Genomic DNA, 18777 nt, shown 5'->3' on the forward strand with positions numbered 1-18777 from the left:
GCATGACTGTGCATGCATTAGCCTCTGTGTCTGTCTGCTTGTCTGTTTGTTTTACAGACTGTCAATGTATGAACAGTGCTTTCAGAAAGTATTCACACCCCTTGACTTTTTCTACATTTTGGTGGGATTAAAATGGATTAGTCCTTTTTTGTAAACGATCTACACAAAATACTCAGTAATGTCAAAGTGTAAGAAAGATTCTGTGTAAAAAATGTATAAAAAAGAAAACACGTATGTATGTATGTATGTATGTATGTATGTATGTATGTATGTATGTATGTATGTGTGTGTGTGTTATATATATATATATTGTGGCAAACCTCTTCAAAGTTAGGAGCGTTTGTCACAAATTAAGTGGGAAACTGTCACCAAAGTCAGCCCAGAATGAAAGTTCTTTCGAACATGACAGTACCTGTGTGTTTGTTTCGCTGTCCTGGTCCACCCAGGCCGCAGGTAAGGTCAAGGATAGCAGGGTTCGGTACACAAATCTGGTTCTCGGTAGGTCCAGGTCTAAACGCCAACAGGTAAGTCCAAAACAGTCCAGCTCGTACACGGTAAATCCAGCCAATGTAGATTGTCTCTTTCTCTATGGTTCATAGATCCTTCCCGCCCTCTCTCTCTCTTCCTGGTTTTTCTTGACCTTTTATCTGTGGGTCGGCTCCACCTTCTGAGGGTTCCCCTTGCTTTTGGGAATTGTAGTTTTGGCAGTCGGCCATTTTGTGATCTGTAGTTCTGATCGGGGTGGCCATTTTAGTGATCGGGGAGAGCCCGTTTATTAGTTCTGCCCTCACATATCTGCCATTTATCACTCGACCCCCTTCTTTGCCACACATCTCCCCCCTAGATCCGACCCCCTAGGTCGGGCTACCGCAGCAAAATATGCGTGCATGCGGGATAACCCATCCACATTTCCCATTTCCTTTCCTGCTCTGTGTTTCAAGTCAAAGTGAAACGGTTGGAGACTCAAAAACCACCGCATCACCCGAGCGTTCTTCTCTTTAGCCCTATGCATCCAGGTGAGTGGTGCATGGTCACTGATGAGGGTGAAGTGGCGCCCCAGCAGGTAGTATTTCAGGCTTTCCAGAGCCCACTTTACTGCCAGCGCCTCTTTCTCAACAACTGAGTAGTTGGTTTCCCGTGGTTCCAGCTTCCTGCTTAAAAACAGGATGGGGTGTTCCACCCCTTCTACCTCTTGGGACAGCACTGCTCCCAAGCCGACCTCTGAAGCATCCGTCTGAACCACAAACTCTCTCTCAAAGTCTGGTACCACCAGCACTGGATTACAGCAGAGGGCCTCCTGTAATGTCCTAAATGCTTTGGTGGCCCTTTCATCCCACTTGACCATGTTTGGCCCTCTGGCTCTAGTCATGTTGGTGAGTGGGGCGGCCACTGTGGCATAACTTGGGATGAACTTCCGGTAGTACCCGGTCAGCCCTAGGAAGGCTGGAACCTGCTTCTTATTTACTGGTTTCGGCCATTCTCTAATTGCCTCCACCTTCTTACGTTGGGGTTTGATTAATCCTCTTCCCACTGTGTATCCCAGATACTCCGTTTCCTCTAACCCCACATAACACTTGGCAGGGTTCGCTGTGAGCCCTGCCTTTCTAAGGGCGTCTAACACTGCCTGTACCCGGGGTAAGTGGGATTCCCAATCTGGGCTGTAGATCCCCACGTCATCTAAATAAGCTGCGGCGTATGCTTGGTGCGGTTTTAGGACCTTGTCCATGAGCCGTTGAAAGGTGGCTGGGGCCCCGTGTAGGCCGAATGGCATGACAGTGTATTGAAACAAACCGTCAAGGGTTGCAAAGGCTATCTTTTCTTTGGCCCTGGGGGTCAGAGGAATTTGCCAGTACCCTTTTGTCAGGTCCAGGGTCGTAATGTACCGAGCTTTACCAATTTTCTCCAGTAGTTCGTCTACTCTGGGCATGGGGTAGGCATCAAACTTGGAGATTTCATTTACCTTCCGAAAGTCGTTACAGAACCGCAAAGACCCATCGGGCTTGGAGACCATCACAATTGGGCTAGACCACTCACTATGTGACTCTTCGATCACTCCAGCTGTCAACATTTTCTCCGTCTCTGCTCTAATCGCTGCCTGTCGAGCCTCGGGTACCCGATATGGCCTCATGCTCACTTTTCTCCCTGGTAGGGAAACGATATCATGAGCTGTAACCTCAGTTCGGCCAGGTACCTCTGAAAACACATCTCTGTTTTTCTGGATCAGGGTCTTTACTTCCTGTACTTGTGCTGGGGACAAAGTAGGTGAAATATTTACTTCGGCTGTCTCCTGAGTGTGTGTGGGGTACGTGACCATTAGTGTTTCTCTCTCTCTCCATGCTTTTAACAGGTTTATGTGATATATCTGTTCCTGGGGCCGTCGACCTGGCTGTCGGATCCGATAATTAACTTCTCCTATTCTCTCCAGTACTTCATATGGTCCTTTCCATGTGGCTAGTAGTTTGCACTCTACCGTGGGGATCAGCACTAACACCTTATCTCCCGGTTGAAATTCCCTCAGGGTAGCCTGCCGGTTATAAGTGTGCCGCTGGTGCTCTTGTGCTTGTCTCATGTGCTCTCTGACGATGGGCATGACTGTGGCTATCCTGCTTTGCATTGCCGTGACGTGCTCTATGACACTAGTATACGGGGTGGATTGGTGTTCCCAGGTTTCCCGGGCGATGTCTAAGATTGCCCGGGGGTGCCTCCCATATACCAGCTCGAAGGGAGAAAACCCCAGCGAGGCTTGAGGAACCTCTCTAATGGCAAACATCAGATATAGCAACATGCAATCCCAGTTTTTCCCATCCTTGTCGATTACCTTCCTGAGCATTGACTTCAGGGTCCGGTTGAATCTCTCAACCAGCCCGTCCGTCTGTGGATGGTAAACCGATGTCCTCAACTGTTTCACCTGCCACAATTTACAAAGGTCCGCCATAAGGCAGGACATAAAGGGGGTCCCCTGGTCAGTAAGGATCTCCTTTGGGACCCTGACCCTGGTGAACAATAGCACTAGTTCCTTGGCGATATTTTTGGAAGCCATTGTCCGAAGGGGAATGGCTTCTGGGTAGCGAGTGGCATAATCTAGAATGACCAGAATGTATTGGTGCCCTCTGGCAGATTTGGGTAGTGGGCCCACTATATCCATCGCTATCCTCTCAAATGGCGTTTCGATTATGGGGAGTGGCACTAACGGGCTTCTAAACGCTGGTCGGTGAGCTGTTACCTGGCACTCCGGGCACTCTCCACAATGCCGAGCCACTTCAGCCTGAATTCCTGGCCAGTAAAACCTCCTTACAATCCGGTCTCGGGTTTTATCGATACCAAGGTGTCCACCCAGAATGTGCCCATGAGCTAGATCCAGTACTGTCTTCCTGTACCGGGTGGGGACCAACAACTGTTCCACCACATCAACCCCTATTTTTGAGACTCTGTACACCAAACCATTTTTCATGATGAAGTGGGGAAAACTATTAGGCATCATCCTATCATTTATGGGAGTACCATCTACGACCTGCACGTCTGCTCTGGCTTGCTGCAGGGTTGGATCCTGGTGTTGGGCCATCCCGAAATTAGTCATTGACCCTGCCAGATCTGCTGGTTCTAGATAGTCGTCCTCTGGATTCAGATCGACCCCAGCCCCACTAGTACTGGGCTGTTCATTATCAACGAGGTTTGCCACTTCATCCTCATCCTCCCCTACTAGTACCTGTGAGGTTGGCCCCTGGGAGACCTCTTTTCTTGGCCTTGGTTGAAGGCCCCATGCTTCTTCCTGCTTGGTCGGGGTTGTTGGCTTCTCAAATATGCCGTTCTTTTGGCCCAACTTCGCAAAGTATCTACCCAATATTACATCATATGGCATCTTTGGGACCACGCCGACCTCATAATCCAGCAGACCGTCCTCTGTTTGTATGCTCACTAAGGCTGTAGGGTACAGACGGGTATCCCCATGAATGCACGTAACACTGATATCCTGACTTGTATCCAGTTTATGCGTCGGCACTAGGTTTGCAACGACCAGGGTTAGAATACTGCCGGAATCCAGTAGTGCTTCAACCTCTTTCCCTTCAACCATCACCCTGCACATATGTTTGTTTCTTGATCTTTCAAGTACAGTGGTTACCACGGGACATGCATACCATATCTCATCTTTTTCACTGAGGTTACATTGCATTGGCTCTTCTTTAATAGGGCAGTAGGCTGCAATATGTCCCGGTCGATTACAATTGTAAAAGATAATAGGGTTTCGGGGGGGAGACCTCCTCGACCCCCAGTCCCGGTTTCCGTTTTTTCCCTTAGTGTCTCGGCCCGATTCTGATTCTGTCCTCATGGCCCCACGCTGCTCTCCTCCCCCTCCACCTGTTGGGACAGTCTTACCCTGTCCGCTGGTTCGCCCAGGCCTGGGGAATGGGAATCTTTCCTCCTGTGCCTGCTCAGCTGTTCCTGCCATACAATACCGTTCAACCAGGCCCACGAGATGGTCGGCGGAAAGTACATAATTCTGGCCAACCCATCGTTGCACTTCTTGTGGTAGACCTCGCTGAAATTGGTTGAGTACGATGGTCTCGACGACCTCAGCGGACGAACGGGTCTCCGGTCGCAACCATTTCCGTGCCAGGTGCCACCGATCAAGTCGAACATCTGTGTTCGGGGGGGTTGTCCCAGTCTGTAGGACCACTGGTGGAAGCGGTGTGCCCTCACGGTATCGGTCACTCCCAGTCTAGTCAGAATCTCTCCCTTTAGTTTATCGTAATCCTGTGCATCCTTCAACTCCAGGTCGAAATATGCTTTTTGAGCGTCCCCTGCCAGGTATGGTGCCAGAAGCCCTGCCCATTCTTCTTTCGGCCACTTCTCCCTCTCTGCAGTCCTTTCGAAGGTGGTAAGATATGCTTCCACATCATCCTGCGCTGTCATTTTTTGAAGAAAATGATTGGCCCACCTTCGGGTATTTACAGCTGGTAACTGAGCCCCAATTTGGTCCGCTAGCCCCTTTAGGCCTTCTCTTAACTCCCGGGTGTTTCTCTCTTGGTCTTCTCTGAGCAGCTGTTTGGTGCGGTGCTGGACCTGTAACGTGTCCTGATACATTCGCATTGCATCCTGATGAGATATTTGTTGAGCTCTAGTTGCCTCTTGTTGGGCGGCCGCCGCTTGTAACAGGGCCTGTATGGCTCCCTCCATACTCATTTTCCTGAAAAAAACTGTCCTAACCAAACAAAGCCAAAAAAAAATAAAAAAAATAACCTGACTCCCCTTTGGAGTGCTAACTAAACTTTTTTTTCCTTTTCTACCTAACCAGCGGTATGGTTAATCTACTGCCCACATTCTCCACCACGTGTGGCAAACCTCTTCAAAGTTAGGAGCGTTTGTCACAAATTAAGTGGGAAACTGTCACCAAAGTCAGCCCAGAATGAAAGTTATTTCGAACATGACAGTACCTGTGTGTTTGTTTCGCTGTCCTGGTCCACCCAGGCCGCAGGTAAGGTCAAGGATAGCAGGGTTCGGTACACAAATCTGGTTCTCGGTAGGTCCAGGTCTAAACGCCAACAGGTAAGTCCAAAACAGTCCAGCTCGTACACGGTAAATCCAGCCAATGTAGATTGTCTCTTTCTCTATGGTTCATAGATCCTTCCCGCCCTCTCTCTCTCTTCCTGGGTTTTCTTGACCTTTTATCTGTGGGTCGGCTCCACCTTCTGAGGGTTCCCCTTGCTTTTGGGAATTGTAGTTTTGGCAGTCGGCCATTTTGTGATCTGTAGTTCTGATCGGGGTGGCCATTTTAGTGATCGGGCAGAGCCCGTTTATTAGTTCTGCCCTCACATATCTGCCATTTATCACTCGACCCCCTTCTTTGCCACAATATATATATATATACTACCGTTCAAAAGTTTGGGGTCACTTAGAAATGTTCTAATTGTGAGTTCCTCTGTCTTCTGTCTGTGTTCTTTTCCCCATCTTAATCTTTTATTTTTATTGGCCAGTCTAACATTTGGCTTTTTCTATGCAACTCTGCCTAAAAGGCCAGCATCCCGGAGTTGTTCTTCGGCCTCTTCGCTGTTGACATTGAAACTGGTATTTTGCGTGTACTATTTAATGAAGCTGCCAGCTGAGGACTTGTGAGGCGTCTGTTTCTCAAACTAGACACTCTAATGTACTTGTCCTCTTGCTCAGTTGTGCACCGAGGCCTCCCACTCCTCTTTCTATTCTGGTTAGGGCCAGTTTGCGCTGTTCTGTGAAGGGAGTAGTACACAGCGAGATCTTCAGTTTCTCTCGCATGGAATAGCCTTCATTTCTCAGAACAACAATAGACTGAAGAGTCTCAGAAGAAAGGTTTTATTGCTTCTTTAATCAGGACAACAGTTTTCAGCTGTGCTAACATAATTGCAAAAGGGTTTTCTAATGATCAATTAGCCTTTTAAAATGATAAACTTGGATTAGCTAACACAAAGTGCCATTGGAACACAGGAGTGATGGTTGCTGATAACGGGCCTATGTACGCCTATGTAGATATTCCATAAAAAATCTGCCGTTTCCAGCTACAATAGTCATTTACAACATTAACAATCCCTACACTTTATTTCTGATCAATTTGATGTTATTTTAATGGACAAAAACATTTGCAAGGACATTTCTAAGTGACCCCAAACTTTTGAATGGTAGTAAACTCAGAAAGAAAATAAACGTCCTTTCATTGTCAATTTCGTTTCTTTTCAGCAAACTTAACATGTGTAAATATTTGTATGAACATAGCAAGATTCAACAACTGAGACATAAACTGAACAAGTTCCACAGACATGTGACTAACAGAAATGGAATAATGGGTCGCTGAACAAAGGGGGGGTCAAAATCAATGTCTTGTCTCCCTGTAGCGCTGTTCTAGGCGTCTCACAGTACTGACATTGCAATTTACTGCCCTGGCCACATCTGCAGTCCTCATGCCTCCTTGCAGCATGCCTAAGGCACGTTCACGCAGATGAGCAGGGACCCTGGGCGTCTTTCTTTTGGTGTTATTCAGAGTCAGTGGAAAGGCCTATTTAGTGTCCTAAGTTTTCATAACTGTGACCTTAATTGCCTACTGTCTGTAAGCTGTTAGTGTCTTAACGACCTCTTCAGCGTCTCGTCCCGTCAGCGGGATCAAAATCCAGGGAAAACTCCTAGCGACATTAGCATAACGAAATTTAATATTTATTCTTTTTCAAATATAGGACTGTCTCATATCGTTTTATAGATACACCTCTCCTGAATCGACCCACGTCGTCCGCTTTCAAAAAGGTTTTACAGGAAAAGCAAATCATTAGATTATGTTAGAGGAGTCCATCGTAAAAGCAGCAAAATAGCCATTTTCCGACCAACCACATGCATCACAAATAACCAAAAAACAGCTAAATGCAGCACTAACCTTTTACAAACTTCATCAGATGACACACCTAGGACATCATGTTACACATTGCATGCATTCTTTTGTTCAATAAAGTTCATATTTATATATGAAAACAGCATTTTACATCGGCGTCTGACGTTGACTAACTATTTTCCCGTCAAATGCAATCCGGGGAAACAGAGCTACAATTTACTGAATTACTATTCGAAAACATGTTTAAAATGTAATATTGTCATTCTAAGATTTATAGATGAATATCTCTTGAAAGCACCCGTCATACCAGATTTAAAAATAACTTTGCTGGGTAATCACACTTAGCGATAAAAGGGGATGCGATACTCAGAAAATGAGCTAGTAAATACAGCTCGGCGCCATCTTGGAACAATCGCATATCACATCTAATGTTGTATAATATTGTCAATAATCCCTTACCTTTAGTTGTCTTCATCAGAAAGCACTTCCAGGAATCCCAGGTCCACAACAGATGTATTTTCGGTCGAAAAAGTCCATCCTTTATGTTCCATTAGCTTGCTGTTGTTAGCGTGTCCGAACGGTGTATCCAACTACTCTGCCGTGCGCGCCACAGCCGTTTCGAAATAAAACATTTTTTTCCCATTTAGGTTCGTTCAAACATGTCAAACGTTGTATAACATAAATCTTCAGGGCCTGTTTCAACAAGAGAGCCAATAAGATTCGAGGGGGATGATTTCATTGTGTTTCAAAACGTTTCCAAAGGTGGGGGTAGACAGGGCCGCCGGCGTCATAATGGTGATGGCCCTCCCCCTGTGACCAATTTCCAACGCGTCTCATTCACTGAGTTTCGACAGTAGAAGGCTCAAAACACTTTGTAAAGACTGGCGACATCTTGTGGAAGCAATAGGAAGTGCTCAATGAACGATATCTCACGGTGTGAATAATAGGCAACGACGTGAAGTTGAGTCCACAATTCAGAATTCCACTTCCTGGTTCAATCGGTCTCGGGGTTTTGACTGCCATATGAGTTCTGTTATACTCACAGACACCATTCAAACAGTTTTAGAAACTTTAGGGTGTTTTCTATCCACAGGTATTAATTATATGCATATCCTAGCTTCTGAGTCTGATTAGTAGGCCGTTGAAAATGGGCACGAATTTTTTCCAAAATGCGCTGTGGCGCCCCCTATCGTAGGGTAAAGTCAAGAGGTTAACATAGGTGCATGTTCATTAATTGTTTATGGTTCATTGAACAAGCATGGTGTTTAAACCCTTTACAATGAAGATCTGTGAAGTTATTTGGATTTTTACGAATTATCTTTGAAAGACAGGGTCCTGAAAAAGAGAAGTTTCTTTTTTTGCAGAGTTATATACACACACACATAAAGTGCCTTCGGAAAATATTAAGACCCCTTGACTTTTTCCACATTTTGTTACATCACGGCCTTATTCTGAAATGTATTAAATAAAACAATTTCCTCATCAATCTCCACGCAATACCCCATAATGACAAAGCAAAAACCGGTTTTTGGAAAATGTAGAAAATGTATTATAAACAAAAAACAGAAATATTACATTTACATACATTTTCAGACCCTTTGCTATGCGACTCGAAATTAAGCTCAGGTTCATCCTGTTTCCTTTGATCATCCTTGAGATGTTTCTACAACTACATTGTAGTCCACCTGTGGTAAATTCAAATGATTAGACATGATTTGGGAAGGCACACAACTGTCTATATAAGGTCCCACACTTGACAGTGCATGTCAGAGAAAAACCAAGCCATGAGGTCGAAGGAATAGTCCTTAGAGCTCCGAGACAGGATTGTGTCGAGGCACAGATCTGGGGAAGGATAGCAAAACATTTCTGCAGCATTGAAGGTCCCCAAGAACACAGTAGCTTGTCTACTATGTGTCTGTCTATCCCTGCTCTCTCTCCTCTGCACAGGCCATACAAACGCTCCACACCGCGTGGCCGCTGCCACTCTAACCTGGTGGTCCCAGCGCGCACGACCCACGTGGAGTTCCAGGTCTCCGGCAGCCTCTGGAACTGCCGGTCTGCGGCCAACAAGGCTGAGTTCATCTCAGCCTATGCTACCCTCCAGTCCCTAGACTTCCTGGCGCTGACGGAAACATGGATTACCACAGATAACACTGCTACTCCTACTGCTCTCTCCTCGTCTGACTACGTGTTCTCGCATACCCCTAGTGCATCGAGCCAGCGGGGTGGTGGCACTGGAATCCTCATCTCTCCCAAGTGGACATTCTCTCTTTCTCCCCTGACTCATCTGTCTATCTCCTCATTTGAATTCCATGCTGTCACAGTTACCAACCCTTTCAAGCTTAACATCCTTATCATTTATCGCCCTCCAGGTTCCCTTGGAGAGTTCATCAATGAGCTTGACGCCTTGATAAGTTCCTTTCCTGAGGATGGCTCACCTCTCACAGTTCTGGGTGACTTTAACCTCCCCACGTCTACCTTCGACTCATTCCTCTCTGCCTCCTTCTTTCCACTCCTCTCCTCTTTCGACCTCACCCTCTCACCTTCCCCCCCTACTCACAAGGCAGGCAATACGCTTGACCTCATCTTTACTAGATGCTGTTCTTCCACTAATCTCATTGCAACTCCCCTCCAAGTCTCCGACCACTACCTTGTATCCTTTTCCCTCTCGCTCTCATCCAACACTTCTCACTCTGCCCCTACTCGGATGGTATTGCGCCGTCCCAACCTTCGCTCTCTCTCTCCCGCTACTCTCTCCTCTTCCATCCTATCATCTCTTCCCTCTGCTCAAACCTTCTCCAACCTATCTCCTGATTCTGCCTCCTCAACCCTCCTCTCCTCCCTCTCTGCATCCTTTGATTTCCTCTGTCCCCTATCCTACAGGCCGGCTCGGTCCTCCCCTCCTGCTCCGTGGCTCGACGACTCACTGCGAGCTCACAGAACAGGGCTCCGGGCAGCCGAGCGGAAATGGAGGAAAACTCGCCTCCCTGCGGACCTGGCATCCTTTCACTCCCTCCTCTCTACATTTTCCTCTTCTGTCTCTGCTGCTAAAGCCACTTTCTACCACTCTAAACTCCAAGAATCTGCCTCTAACCCTAGGAAGCTCTTTGCTACCTTCTCCTCCCTCCTGAATCCTCCTCCCCCTCCCCCCCCCCTCCTCCCTCTCTGCGGATGACTTCGTCAACCATTTTGAAAAGAAGGTTGACGACATCCGATCCTCGTTTGCTAAGTCAAACGACACTGCTGGTCCTGCTCACACTGCCCTACCCTGTGCTTTGACCTCTTTCTCCCCTCTCTCTCCAGATGAAATCTCGCGTCTTGTGATGGCCGGCCGCCCAACAACCTGCCCACTTGACCCTATCCCCTCCTCTCTTCTCCAGACCATTTCCGGAGACCTTCTCCCCTACCTCACCTCGCTCATCAACTCATCCTTGACCGCTGGCTACGTCCCTTCCGTCTTCAAGAGAGCGAGAGTTGCACCCCTTCTGAAAAAACCTACACTCGATCCCTCCAATGTCAACAACTACAGACCAGTATCCCTTCTTTCCTTTCTCTCCAAAACTCTTGAACGTGCCGTCCTTGGCCAGCTCTCTTGCTATCTCTCTCAGAATGACCTTCTTGATCCTAATCAGTCAGGTTTCAAGACTGGGCATTCAACTGAGACGCCCTCTGTGTCACGGAGGCTCTCCGCACTGCTAAAGCTAACTCTCTCTCCTCTGCTCTCATCCTTCTAGACCTATCTGCTGCCTTTGATACCGTGAACCATCAGATCCTCCTCTCCACCCTCTCCGAGCTGGGCATCTCCGGCGCCGCCCACGCTTGGATTGCGTCCTACCTGACAGGTCGCTCCTACCAGGTGGCGTGGCGAGAATCTGTCTCCGCACCACGTGCTCTCACCACTGGTGTCCCCCAGGGCTCTGTTCTAGGCCCACTCCTATTCTCGCTATACACCAAGTCACTTGGCTCTGTCATATCCTCACATGGTCTCTCATACCATTGCTATGCAGATGACACACAATTAATCTTCTCCTTTCCCCCTTCTGACAACCAGGTGGCGAATCGCATCTCTGCATGTCTGGCAGACATATCAGTGTGGATGACGGATCACCACCTCAAGCTGAACCTCGGCAAGACGGAGCTGCTCTTCCTCCCGGGGAAGGACTGCCCGTTCCATGATCTCGCCATCACGGTTGACAACTCCCTTGTGTCCTCCTCCCAGAGTGCTAAGAGCCTTGGCGTGACCCTGGACAACACCCTGTCGTTCTCCACCAACATCAAGGTGGTGACCTGATCCTGTAGGTTCATGCTCTACAACATTCGCAGAGTACGACCCTGCCTCACACAGGAAGCGGCGCAGGTCCTAATCCAGGCACTTGTCATCTCCCATCTGGATTATTGCAACTCGCTGTTGGCTGGGCTCCCTGCCTGTGCCATTAAACCCCTACAACTCATCCAGAACGCCGCAGCCCGTCTGGTGTTCAACCTTCCCAAGTTCTCTCACGTCACCCCGCTCCTCCGCTCTCTCCACTGGCTTCCAGTCGAAGCTCGCATCCGCTACAAGACCATGGTGCTTGCCTACGGAGCTGTGAGGGGAACGGCACCCCCGTACCTTCAGGCTCTGATCAGGCCCTACACCCAAACAAGGGCACTCCGTTCATCCACCTCTGGCCTGCTCGCCTCCCTACCTCTGAGGAAGCACAGTTCCCGCTCAGCCCAGTCAAAACTGTTCGCTGCTCTGGCACCCCAATGGTGGAACAAGCTCCCTCACGACGCCAGGACAGCGGAGTCAATCACCACCTTCCGGAGACACCTGAAACCCCACCTCTTCAAGGAATACCTGGGATAGGATAAAGTAATCCTTCTAACCCCCCCCCCCCTTAAAAGATTTAGATGCACTTTTGTAAAGTGGTTGTTCCACTGGATATTATAAGGTGAATGCACCAATTTGTAAGTCGCTCTGGATAAGAGCGTCTGCTAAATGACTTAAATGTAAATGTAAATGTGGTCTCTATCATTCTTAAATGGAAGAAGTTTGGAACCACCAAGACTCTTCCTAGAGCTGGCCACCAGGCCAAACTGTGCAATCGGGGGAGAAGGGCCTTGGTCAGGGTGTTGACCAAGACCCCGGTGGTCACTCTGAAAGAGCTCCAATGTTCCTCTGTGGAGATGGGAGAACCTTCCAGAAGGACAACCATCTCTGCAGCACTCCACCATTTAGGCCTTTATTGTAGAGTGGTCAGACGGAAGCCACTCCTCAGTAAAATGCATATGACAGCCCACTAGGCATATGACAGCCCCATATGACACAGCAAACCTTCTTGCCACAGCTCGCATTGATGTGCCATCCTGGATGAGCTGCACTACCTGAGCCACTTGTGTGGGTTGTAGACTCCGTCTCATGCTACCACTATAGTGACAGCACCGCCAGCATTCAAAAGTGACCAAAACATCAGCCAGGAAGCATAGGAACTGAGAAGTGGTCTGTGGTCCCCACCTGCAGAACCACACCTTTATTGGGGGTGTCTTGCTAATTGCCTATAATTTCCACCTGTTGTCTATTCCATTTGCACAACAGCATGTGAAATGTATTGTCAATCAGTGTTGCTTCCTAAGTGGACAGTTTGATTTCACAGAAGTGTGATTGACTTGGAGTTACATTGTGTTGTTTAAGTGTTCCCTTTATTTTTTTGAGCAGTGTGTATATATAAATACACATACATCTTTTTAAAATATATTTTCCTTACCAACCCCTCCCCCAATTGGAGGAACATTCAATGGTGAGAAATGTCTCAGTCCCTGGAGCAAAAACATTGTGCTTTCCAGGAGCACGAGTACAGGACATCAATAAGCTGCTCCCAAACATTTTAAACCATCATCAGGAAATGTAGTCTGTCATAGTTCATGTGGGATTTAATGACATTCTGAAGGGCAGCTAAGAACAGTTGAGGATGGATTTTAAAGAACCCTCCATAACTGGCTACGAGACTATTGCAGCTTTGTGGGTGTCACATTTATTGACAATTTTGATACCTTCTGGAGCAAAGCTCATATTTTGAGGAGGATGGGATCCACCCAAATCATTTGGGTTCCTGGATCCTTTCACAGCATTATAAGGCTGCGTTGAGACAATGACTTATCAATGACCCAAGCCCAGCTCATTTAATCCCTACCATTGTGTCACTGAGTTGTCATAATGCTTCAGCAAATGTACATTATCCCAGGGGAGTTGGAAGACACAATGTAAGTAACCTAATTTATGTTCCTCTTACTGCCCTGAATGCCTCTGCTGATCCCACAGCTATTGCTTGCAGTAATCATGTGCCTATGAACCAGAGTGATACTGTTAGCACTGAGGCGGTGTGCCCTAGTAGGAAGTCCACTGTGTGCAGCTCACCCTGCACTAACATAAATAACATGAGCATGTCTACCTTCCCAGTAAAGCAATAAAAACAACCAAGCATCGCAGAAAAGTGCTAAAAATAGCCCACGTTAACATATGTAGCTTAACTTCTTGGGGCTATGTGGGACGCTAGCGTGCCACCCGTGGTGCACCCTATCAACAGCAGGTGCATTTCAAGAGCGGCAAATTTGAAACCAAATAAATGTCAAAATTCAAATTTTTCAAACATACAACTATCTTACACCCTTTGAAAGATAAACATCTCCTTAATCTAACCACGTTGTCCGATTTCAAAAAGGTTTTAGGGCGAAAGCATAAAGTTAGATTATGTTAGGAGAGTACATTGACAATAGCTGTGTGTAATGTTTTGTCAATTCAAAGACACGGTCACCAAAACCATAAAACCAGCTAAAATTATGCACTAACCTTTTACAATCTCCATCAGATGACACTCCTAGGACATTATGTTAGACAATGCATGCATTTTTAGTTCTATCAAGTTCATATTTATATCCAAAAACAGCGTTTTACTATGGCATTGATGTTGAGGAATTCGTTTCCCTCCAATAACCGGCAGTCAAGTCAGCACCACAAATTAAATAATTAAAATTAGAAAACATTGGTAAAATATTATATTGTAATTTAAAGAATTATAGATTTACATCTCTTGAACGCAATCAACTTGCCAGATTTAAAAATAACCTTACTGGGAAATCACACTTTGCAATAATCTGAGCACTGCGCCCAGAAAAATATGCTTTGCTATACAGACAAACGGCCATGTTGGAGAGATCTAAAATCGAAAATACTATGTAAATAATCCATTACCTTTGATTCTCTTCATCAGATGTCACTTCCCGGAATCCCAGGTCCATAACGAATGTAGTTTTGTTCAAAAAAGCTCATCATTTATATCCAAAAAGATCCGTGTTGTTAGCACATGATCTAAGCCAGCCGGACTTCTCGTCATGAACGAGGGGAAAAAATATATTTACGTTCGTTCAAACATGTCAAACGTTGTATAGCATAAATCATTAGGGCCTTTTTTAACCAGAACATGAATAATATTCAAGGTGGACGAATGCATTCTCTTTTAAAACGTTTTGGAACGAGGGTACCCAACATGACCTCGTGCGCCAGAGTCTAATCGGCCATCACCGTTCCAAGGCTCTTGTTCGGTCAGATCTCATAGTAGAAGATTCAAAACACTTTGTAAAGGCTGGTGACATCTAGTGGAAGCAATAGGAAGTGCCAAAACATTAATCAGCCCCTGTGTGTTTCAATGGCATAGGCTTAAAGGTAATTCAACACATCAGGTATCCACTTTCTGTCAGAAAATGTCTCAGGGTTTTGCCTGCCAAATGAGTTCTGTTATACTCACAGACACCATTCAAACAGTTTTAGAAACTTTAGGGTGTTTTCTATCCATATATAATAAGTATATGCATATTCTAGTTACTGGGTAGGATTAGTAACCAGATTAAATCAGGTACGTTTTTTTTATCCAGCCGTGAAAATACTGCCCCCTAGCCCCAACAGGTTAAGAAACAAGGTTCATGAAATCAGTAATTTGCTAGTAACAGATGATATTCATATTCTGACAATCTCGGAAACTCACTTAGATAACACCTTTGATGATACAGTGGTAGCAATACATGGTTATAAGATCTACAGAAGGACAGAAATGCCAAAGGTGGCCATTTATATTCAGAACCACATTCCTGTAAAGCTTAGAGAGGATCAAATCAAATCAAATTTATTTATATAGCCCTTCTTACATCAGCTGATATCTCAAAGTGCTGTACAGAAACCCAGCCTAAAACCCCAAACAGCAAGCAATGCAGGTGTAGAAGCACGGTGGCTAGGAAAAACTCCCTAGAAAGGCCAAAACCTAGGAAGAAACCTAGAGAGGAACCAGGCTATGAGGGGTGGCCAGTCCTCTTCTGGCTGTGCCGGGTGGAGATTATAACAGCACATGGCCTAGATGTTCAAATGTTCATAAATGTCCAGCATTGTCAAATAATAATAATCATATTAGTTGTCGAGGGTGCAACAAGTCAGTAACACAAGAGTAAGATCTCATGTTAAATAATGTTGAGGTCATATGGCTTCACGTTCATCTGCCTAACCTAAAGCCCATTCTGGTAGGAAGCTGCTATAGATCGTCAAGTGCTAACAGTCAGTATCTGAATAACATGTGTGAAATGCTTGAAGATTCATGTGATATCAACAGAGAGGTATATTTTCTGGGTGATTTTAAATATTGACCGGCTTTCATCAGGCTGCCAACTCAAGAGAAATTTCAAACTGTAACTAACTAACAGGTTATCAGTCAACCTACCAGTGTAGTTACACACAACACAGGAATTAAATCATCAATATGTATTGACCACATCTTTACTAATGCTGCAGAAATTTTCTTTAAAGCAGTATCCAAATCCATTGGATGTAGTGATCACAATATAGTAGCCATATCTAGGAAAACCAAAGTTCCAAAGGCTGGGCCTAATATAGTGTATAAGAGGTCATAGAATAAGTTTTCTAGTGATTCCTATGTTGTTGATGTAAAGAATATTTTTTGGTCTATGGTGTGTAATGACGAGCAATCAGACGCTGCACTTGACACATTTACAATTGAAGTCGGAAGTTTACATACACCTTTGCCAAATACATTTAAACTCAGTTTTTCACAATTCCTTACATTTAATCCTTGTAAGAATTCCCTGTCTTAGGTCAGTTAGGATCACCACTTTATTTTTAAGAATGTGAAATGTCAGAATAATAGTAGAGAGAAGGATTTATTTCAGCTTTTATTTTTTCTATCGCGTTCCCAGTGGGTCAGAAGTTTACATACACTCAATTAGTATTTGGTAGCATTGCCTTTAAATTGTTTAACTTGAGTCAAAGGTTTCGGGTAGCCTTCCACGAGCTTCCCACAGAAAGTTGGGTGAATTTTGGCCCATTCCTCCTGACATAGCAGGTGAAACTGAGTCAGGTTTGTAGGCCTGCTAGCTCGCACATACTTTTTCAGTTCTGCCCACAAAATGTCTATAGTATTGAGGTCAGGGCTTTGTGATGTTTACTCCAATACCTTGACTTTGTTGTCCTTAAGCCATTTTGCCACAACGTTGGAAGTATGCTTGGGGTCATTGTCCATTTGGGAGACCCATTTGCGACCAAGCTTTAACTTCCTGACTGACGTCTTGAGATTTTGCTTCAATATATCCACATAATTTTCCTCCCTCATGATGCCATCGAGTTTGTGAAGTGCACCAGTCCCTCTTGCAGCAAAGCACCCCCACAACATGATGCTGCCACCCCAGTGCGTCACGGTTGGGATGGTGTTCTTTGGCTTGCAAGCCTCCTCCTTTTTCCTCCAAACATAACGATGGTCATTATGGCCAAACAGTTCTATTTTTGTTTCATCAGACCAGAGGACATTTCTCCAAAAAGTATAATATTTGTCCCCATGTGCAGTTGCAAACCGTAGTCTGGCTTTTTTATGGCGGTTTTGGAGCAGTGGCTTCTTCCTTGCTGAGCGGCCTTTCAGGTTATGTCGATATAGGACTTGTTTTACTGTGGATATAGATACTTTTGTACCTGTTTCCTCCAGCATCTTCACAAGGTCCTTTGCTGTTGTTCTGGGATTGATTTGCACTTTTCGCACCAAAGTATGTTCATCTCTAGGAGACAGAACGCGTCTCCTTCCTGAGCGGTATGACGGCTGCGTGGTCCCATGGTGTTTATAGTTGCGAACTATTGTTTGTACAGATGAACGTGGTACCTTCAGGCGTTTGGAAATTGCTCCCAATGATGAACCAGACTTGTGGAGGTCTAAATCTTTTTTCTGAGGTCTTGGCTGAATTCTTTTGATTTTCCCATGATGTCAAGCAAAGAGGCACTGCGTTTGAGGGTAGGCCTTGAAATACATCCACAGGTACACATCCAATTGACTCAAATGATGTCAATTAGCCTATCAGAAGCTTCTAAAGCCATGACATAATTTTCTGGACTTTTCCAAGCTGTTTAAAGACACAGTCAACTTAGTGTATGTAAACTTCTGACCCACTGGAATTGTTATACATTGAACTATAAGTGAAATAATCTGTCTGAAAACAATTGTTGGAAAAATGACTTGTCAAACACAAAGTAGATGTCCCAACCGACTTGCCAAAACTATAGTTTGTTAACAAGAAATTTGTGGAGTGGTTGAAAAACAAGTTTTAATGACTCCAACCTAAGTGTATGTAAACTTCCGACTTCAACTGTATGACTCAGTTACTAATAAACATGCACCCATTAAGAAAATGGTTGTATAAACACTTACATTTCAGTGGATTGATGATTAATTGAAAAATGTTTTGGTTGAGAGGGATGAGGCAAAAGGAATGTCAAATAAGTCTGCTTGGCAGACGTATTGCAAATTGAGAAATCATGTGACTAAACTGAATAAATAGAAGAAACTACACTATGAAACAAAGATAAATGACATGAAGAACGATAGTAAAAAGATTTGGAGCACCTTAAATTACATTTTGAGCAAAAAGGCGAACTCAGCTCCAACATTCCTTGAATCAGATGGCTCATTCACCACAAAACCCATTGATACTGCTAACTACTTGAATCAACTTTTCATTTGCAAGATTATCAAATTTAGGCATGACATGCCAGCAACAAACGCTAACAATACACATCCAAGTACAGTGAGGGAAAAAAGTATTTGATCCCCTGCTGATTTTGTACGTTTGCCCACTGACAAAGAAATGATCAGTCTATAATATTAATGGTAGGTTTATTTGAACAATGAGAGACAGGAATAACAACAAAAAAATCCAGAAAAATGCATGTCAAAATGTTATAAATGTATTTGCATTTTAATGAGGGAAATAAGTATTTGACCCCCTCTCAATCAGAAAGATTTCTGGCTCCCAGGTGTCTTTTATACAGGTAACGAGCTGAGATTAGGAGCACACTCTTAAAGGGAGTGCTCCTAATCTCAGCTAGTTACCTGTATAAAAGACACCTGTCCACA

The 18777-nt window shown here is 45.2% G+C and overlaps 1 protein-coding gene across 1 annotated transcript in view; it reads left to right on the forward strand.

Annotated features, from left to right (window-relative positions):
- Positions 1-18777, forward strand: part of LOC106604568 (alpha-1,3-mannosyl-glycoprotein 4-beta-N-acetylglucosaminyltransferase B) — a 171130-nt gene that overhangs the window by 89609 nt on the left and 62744 nt on the right. The window lies entirely within an intron of this gene.

This window comes from Salmo salar, chromosome 05, assembly GCF_965601325.2.
Source record: "Salmo salar chromosome 05, fSalSal1, whole genome shotgun sequence".
Classification (NCBI taxonomy): domain Eukaryota; kingdom Metazoa; phylum Chordata; class Actinopteri; order Salmoniformes; family Salmonidae; genus Salmo; species Salmo salar.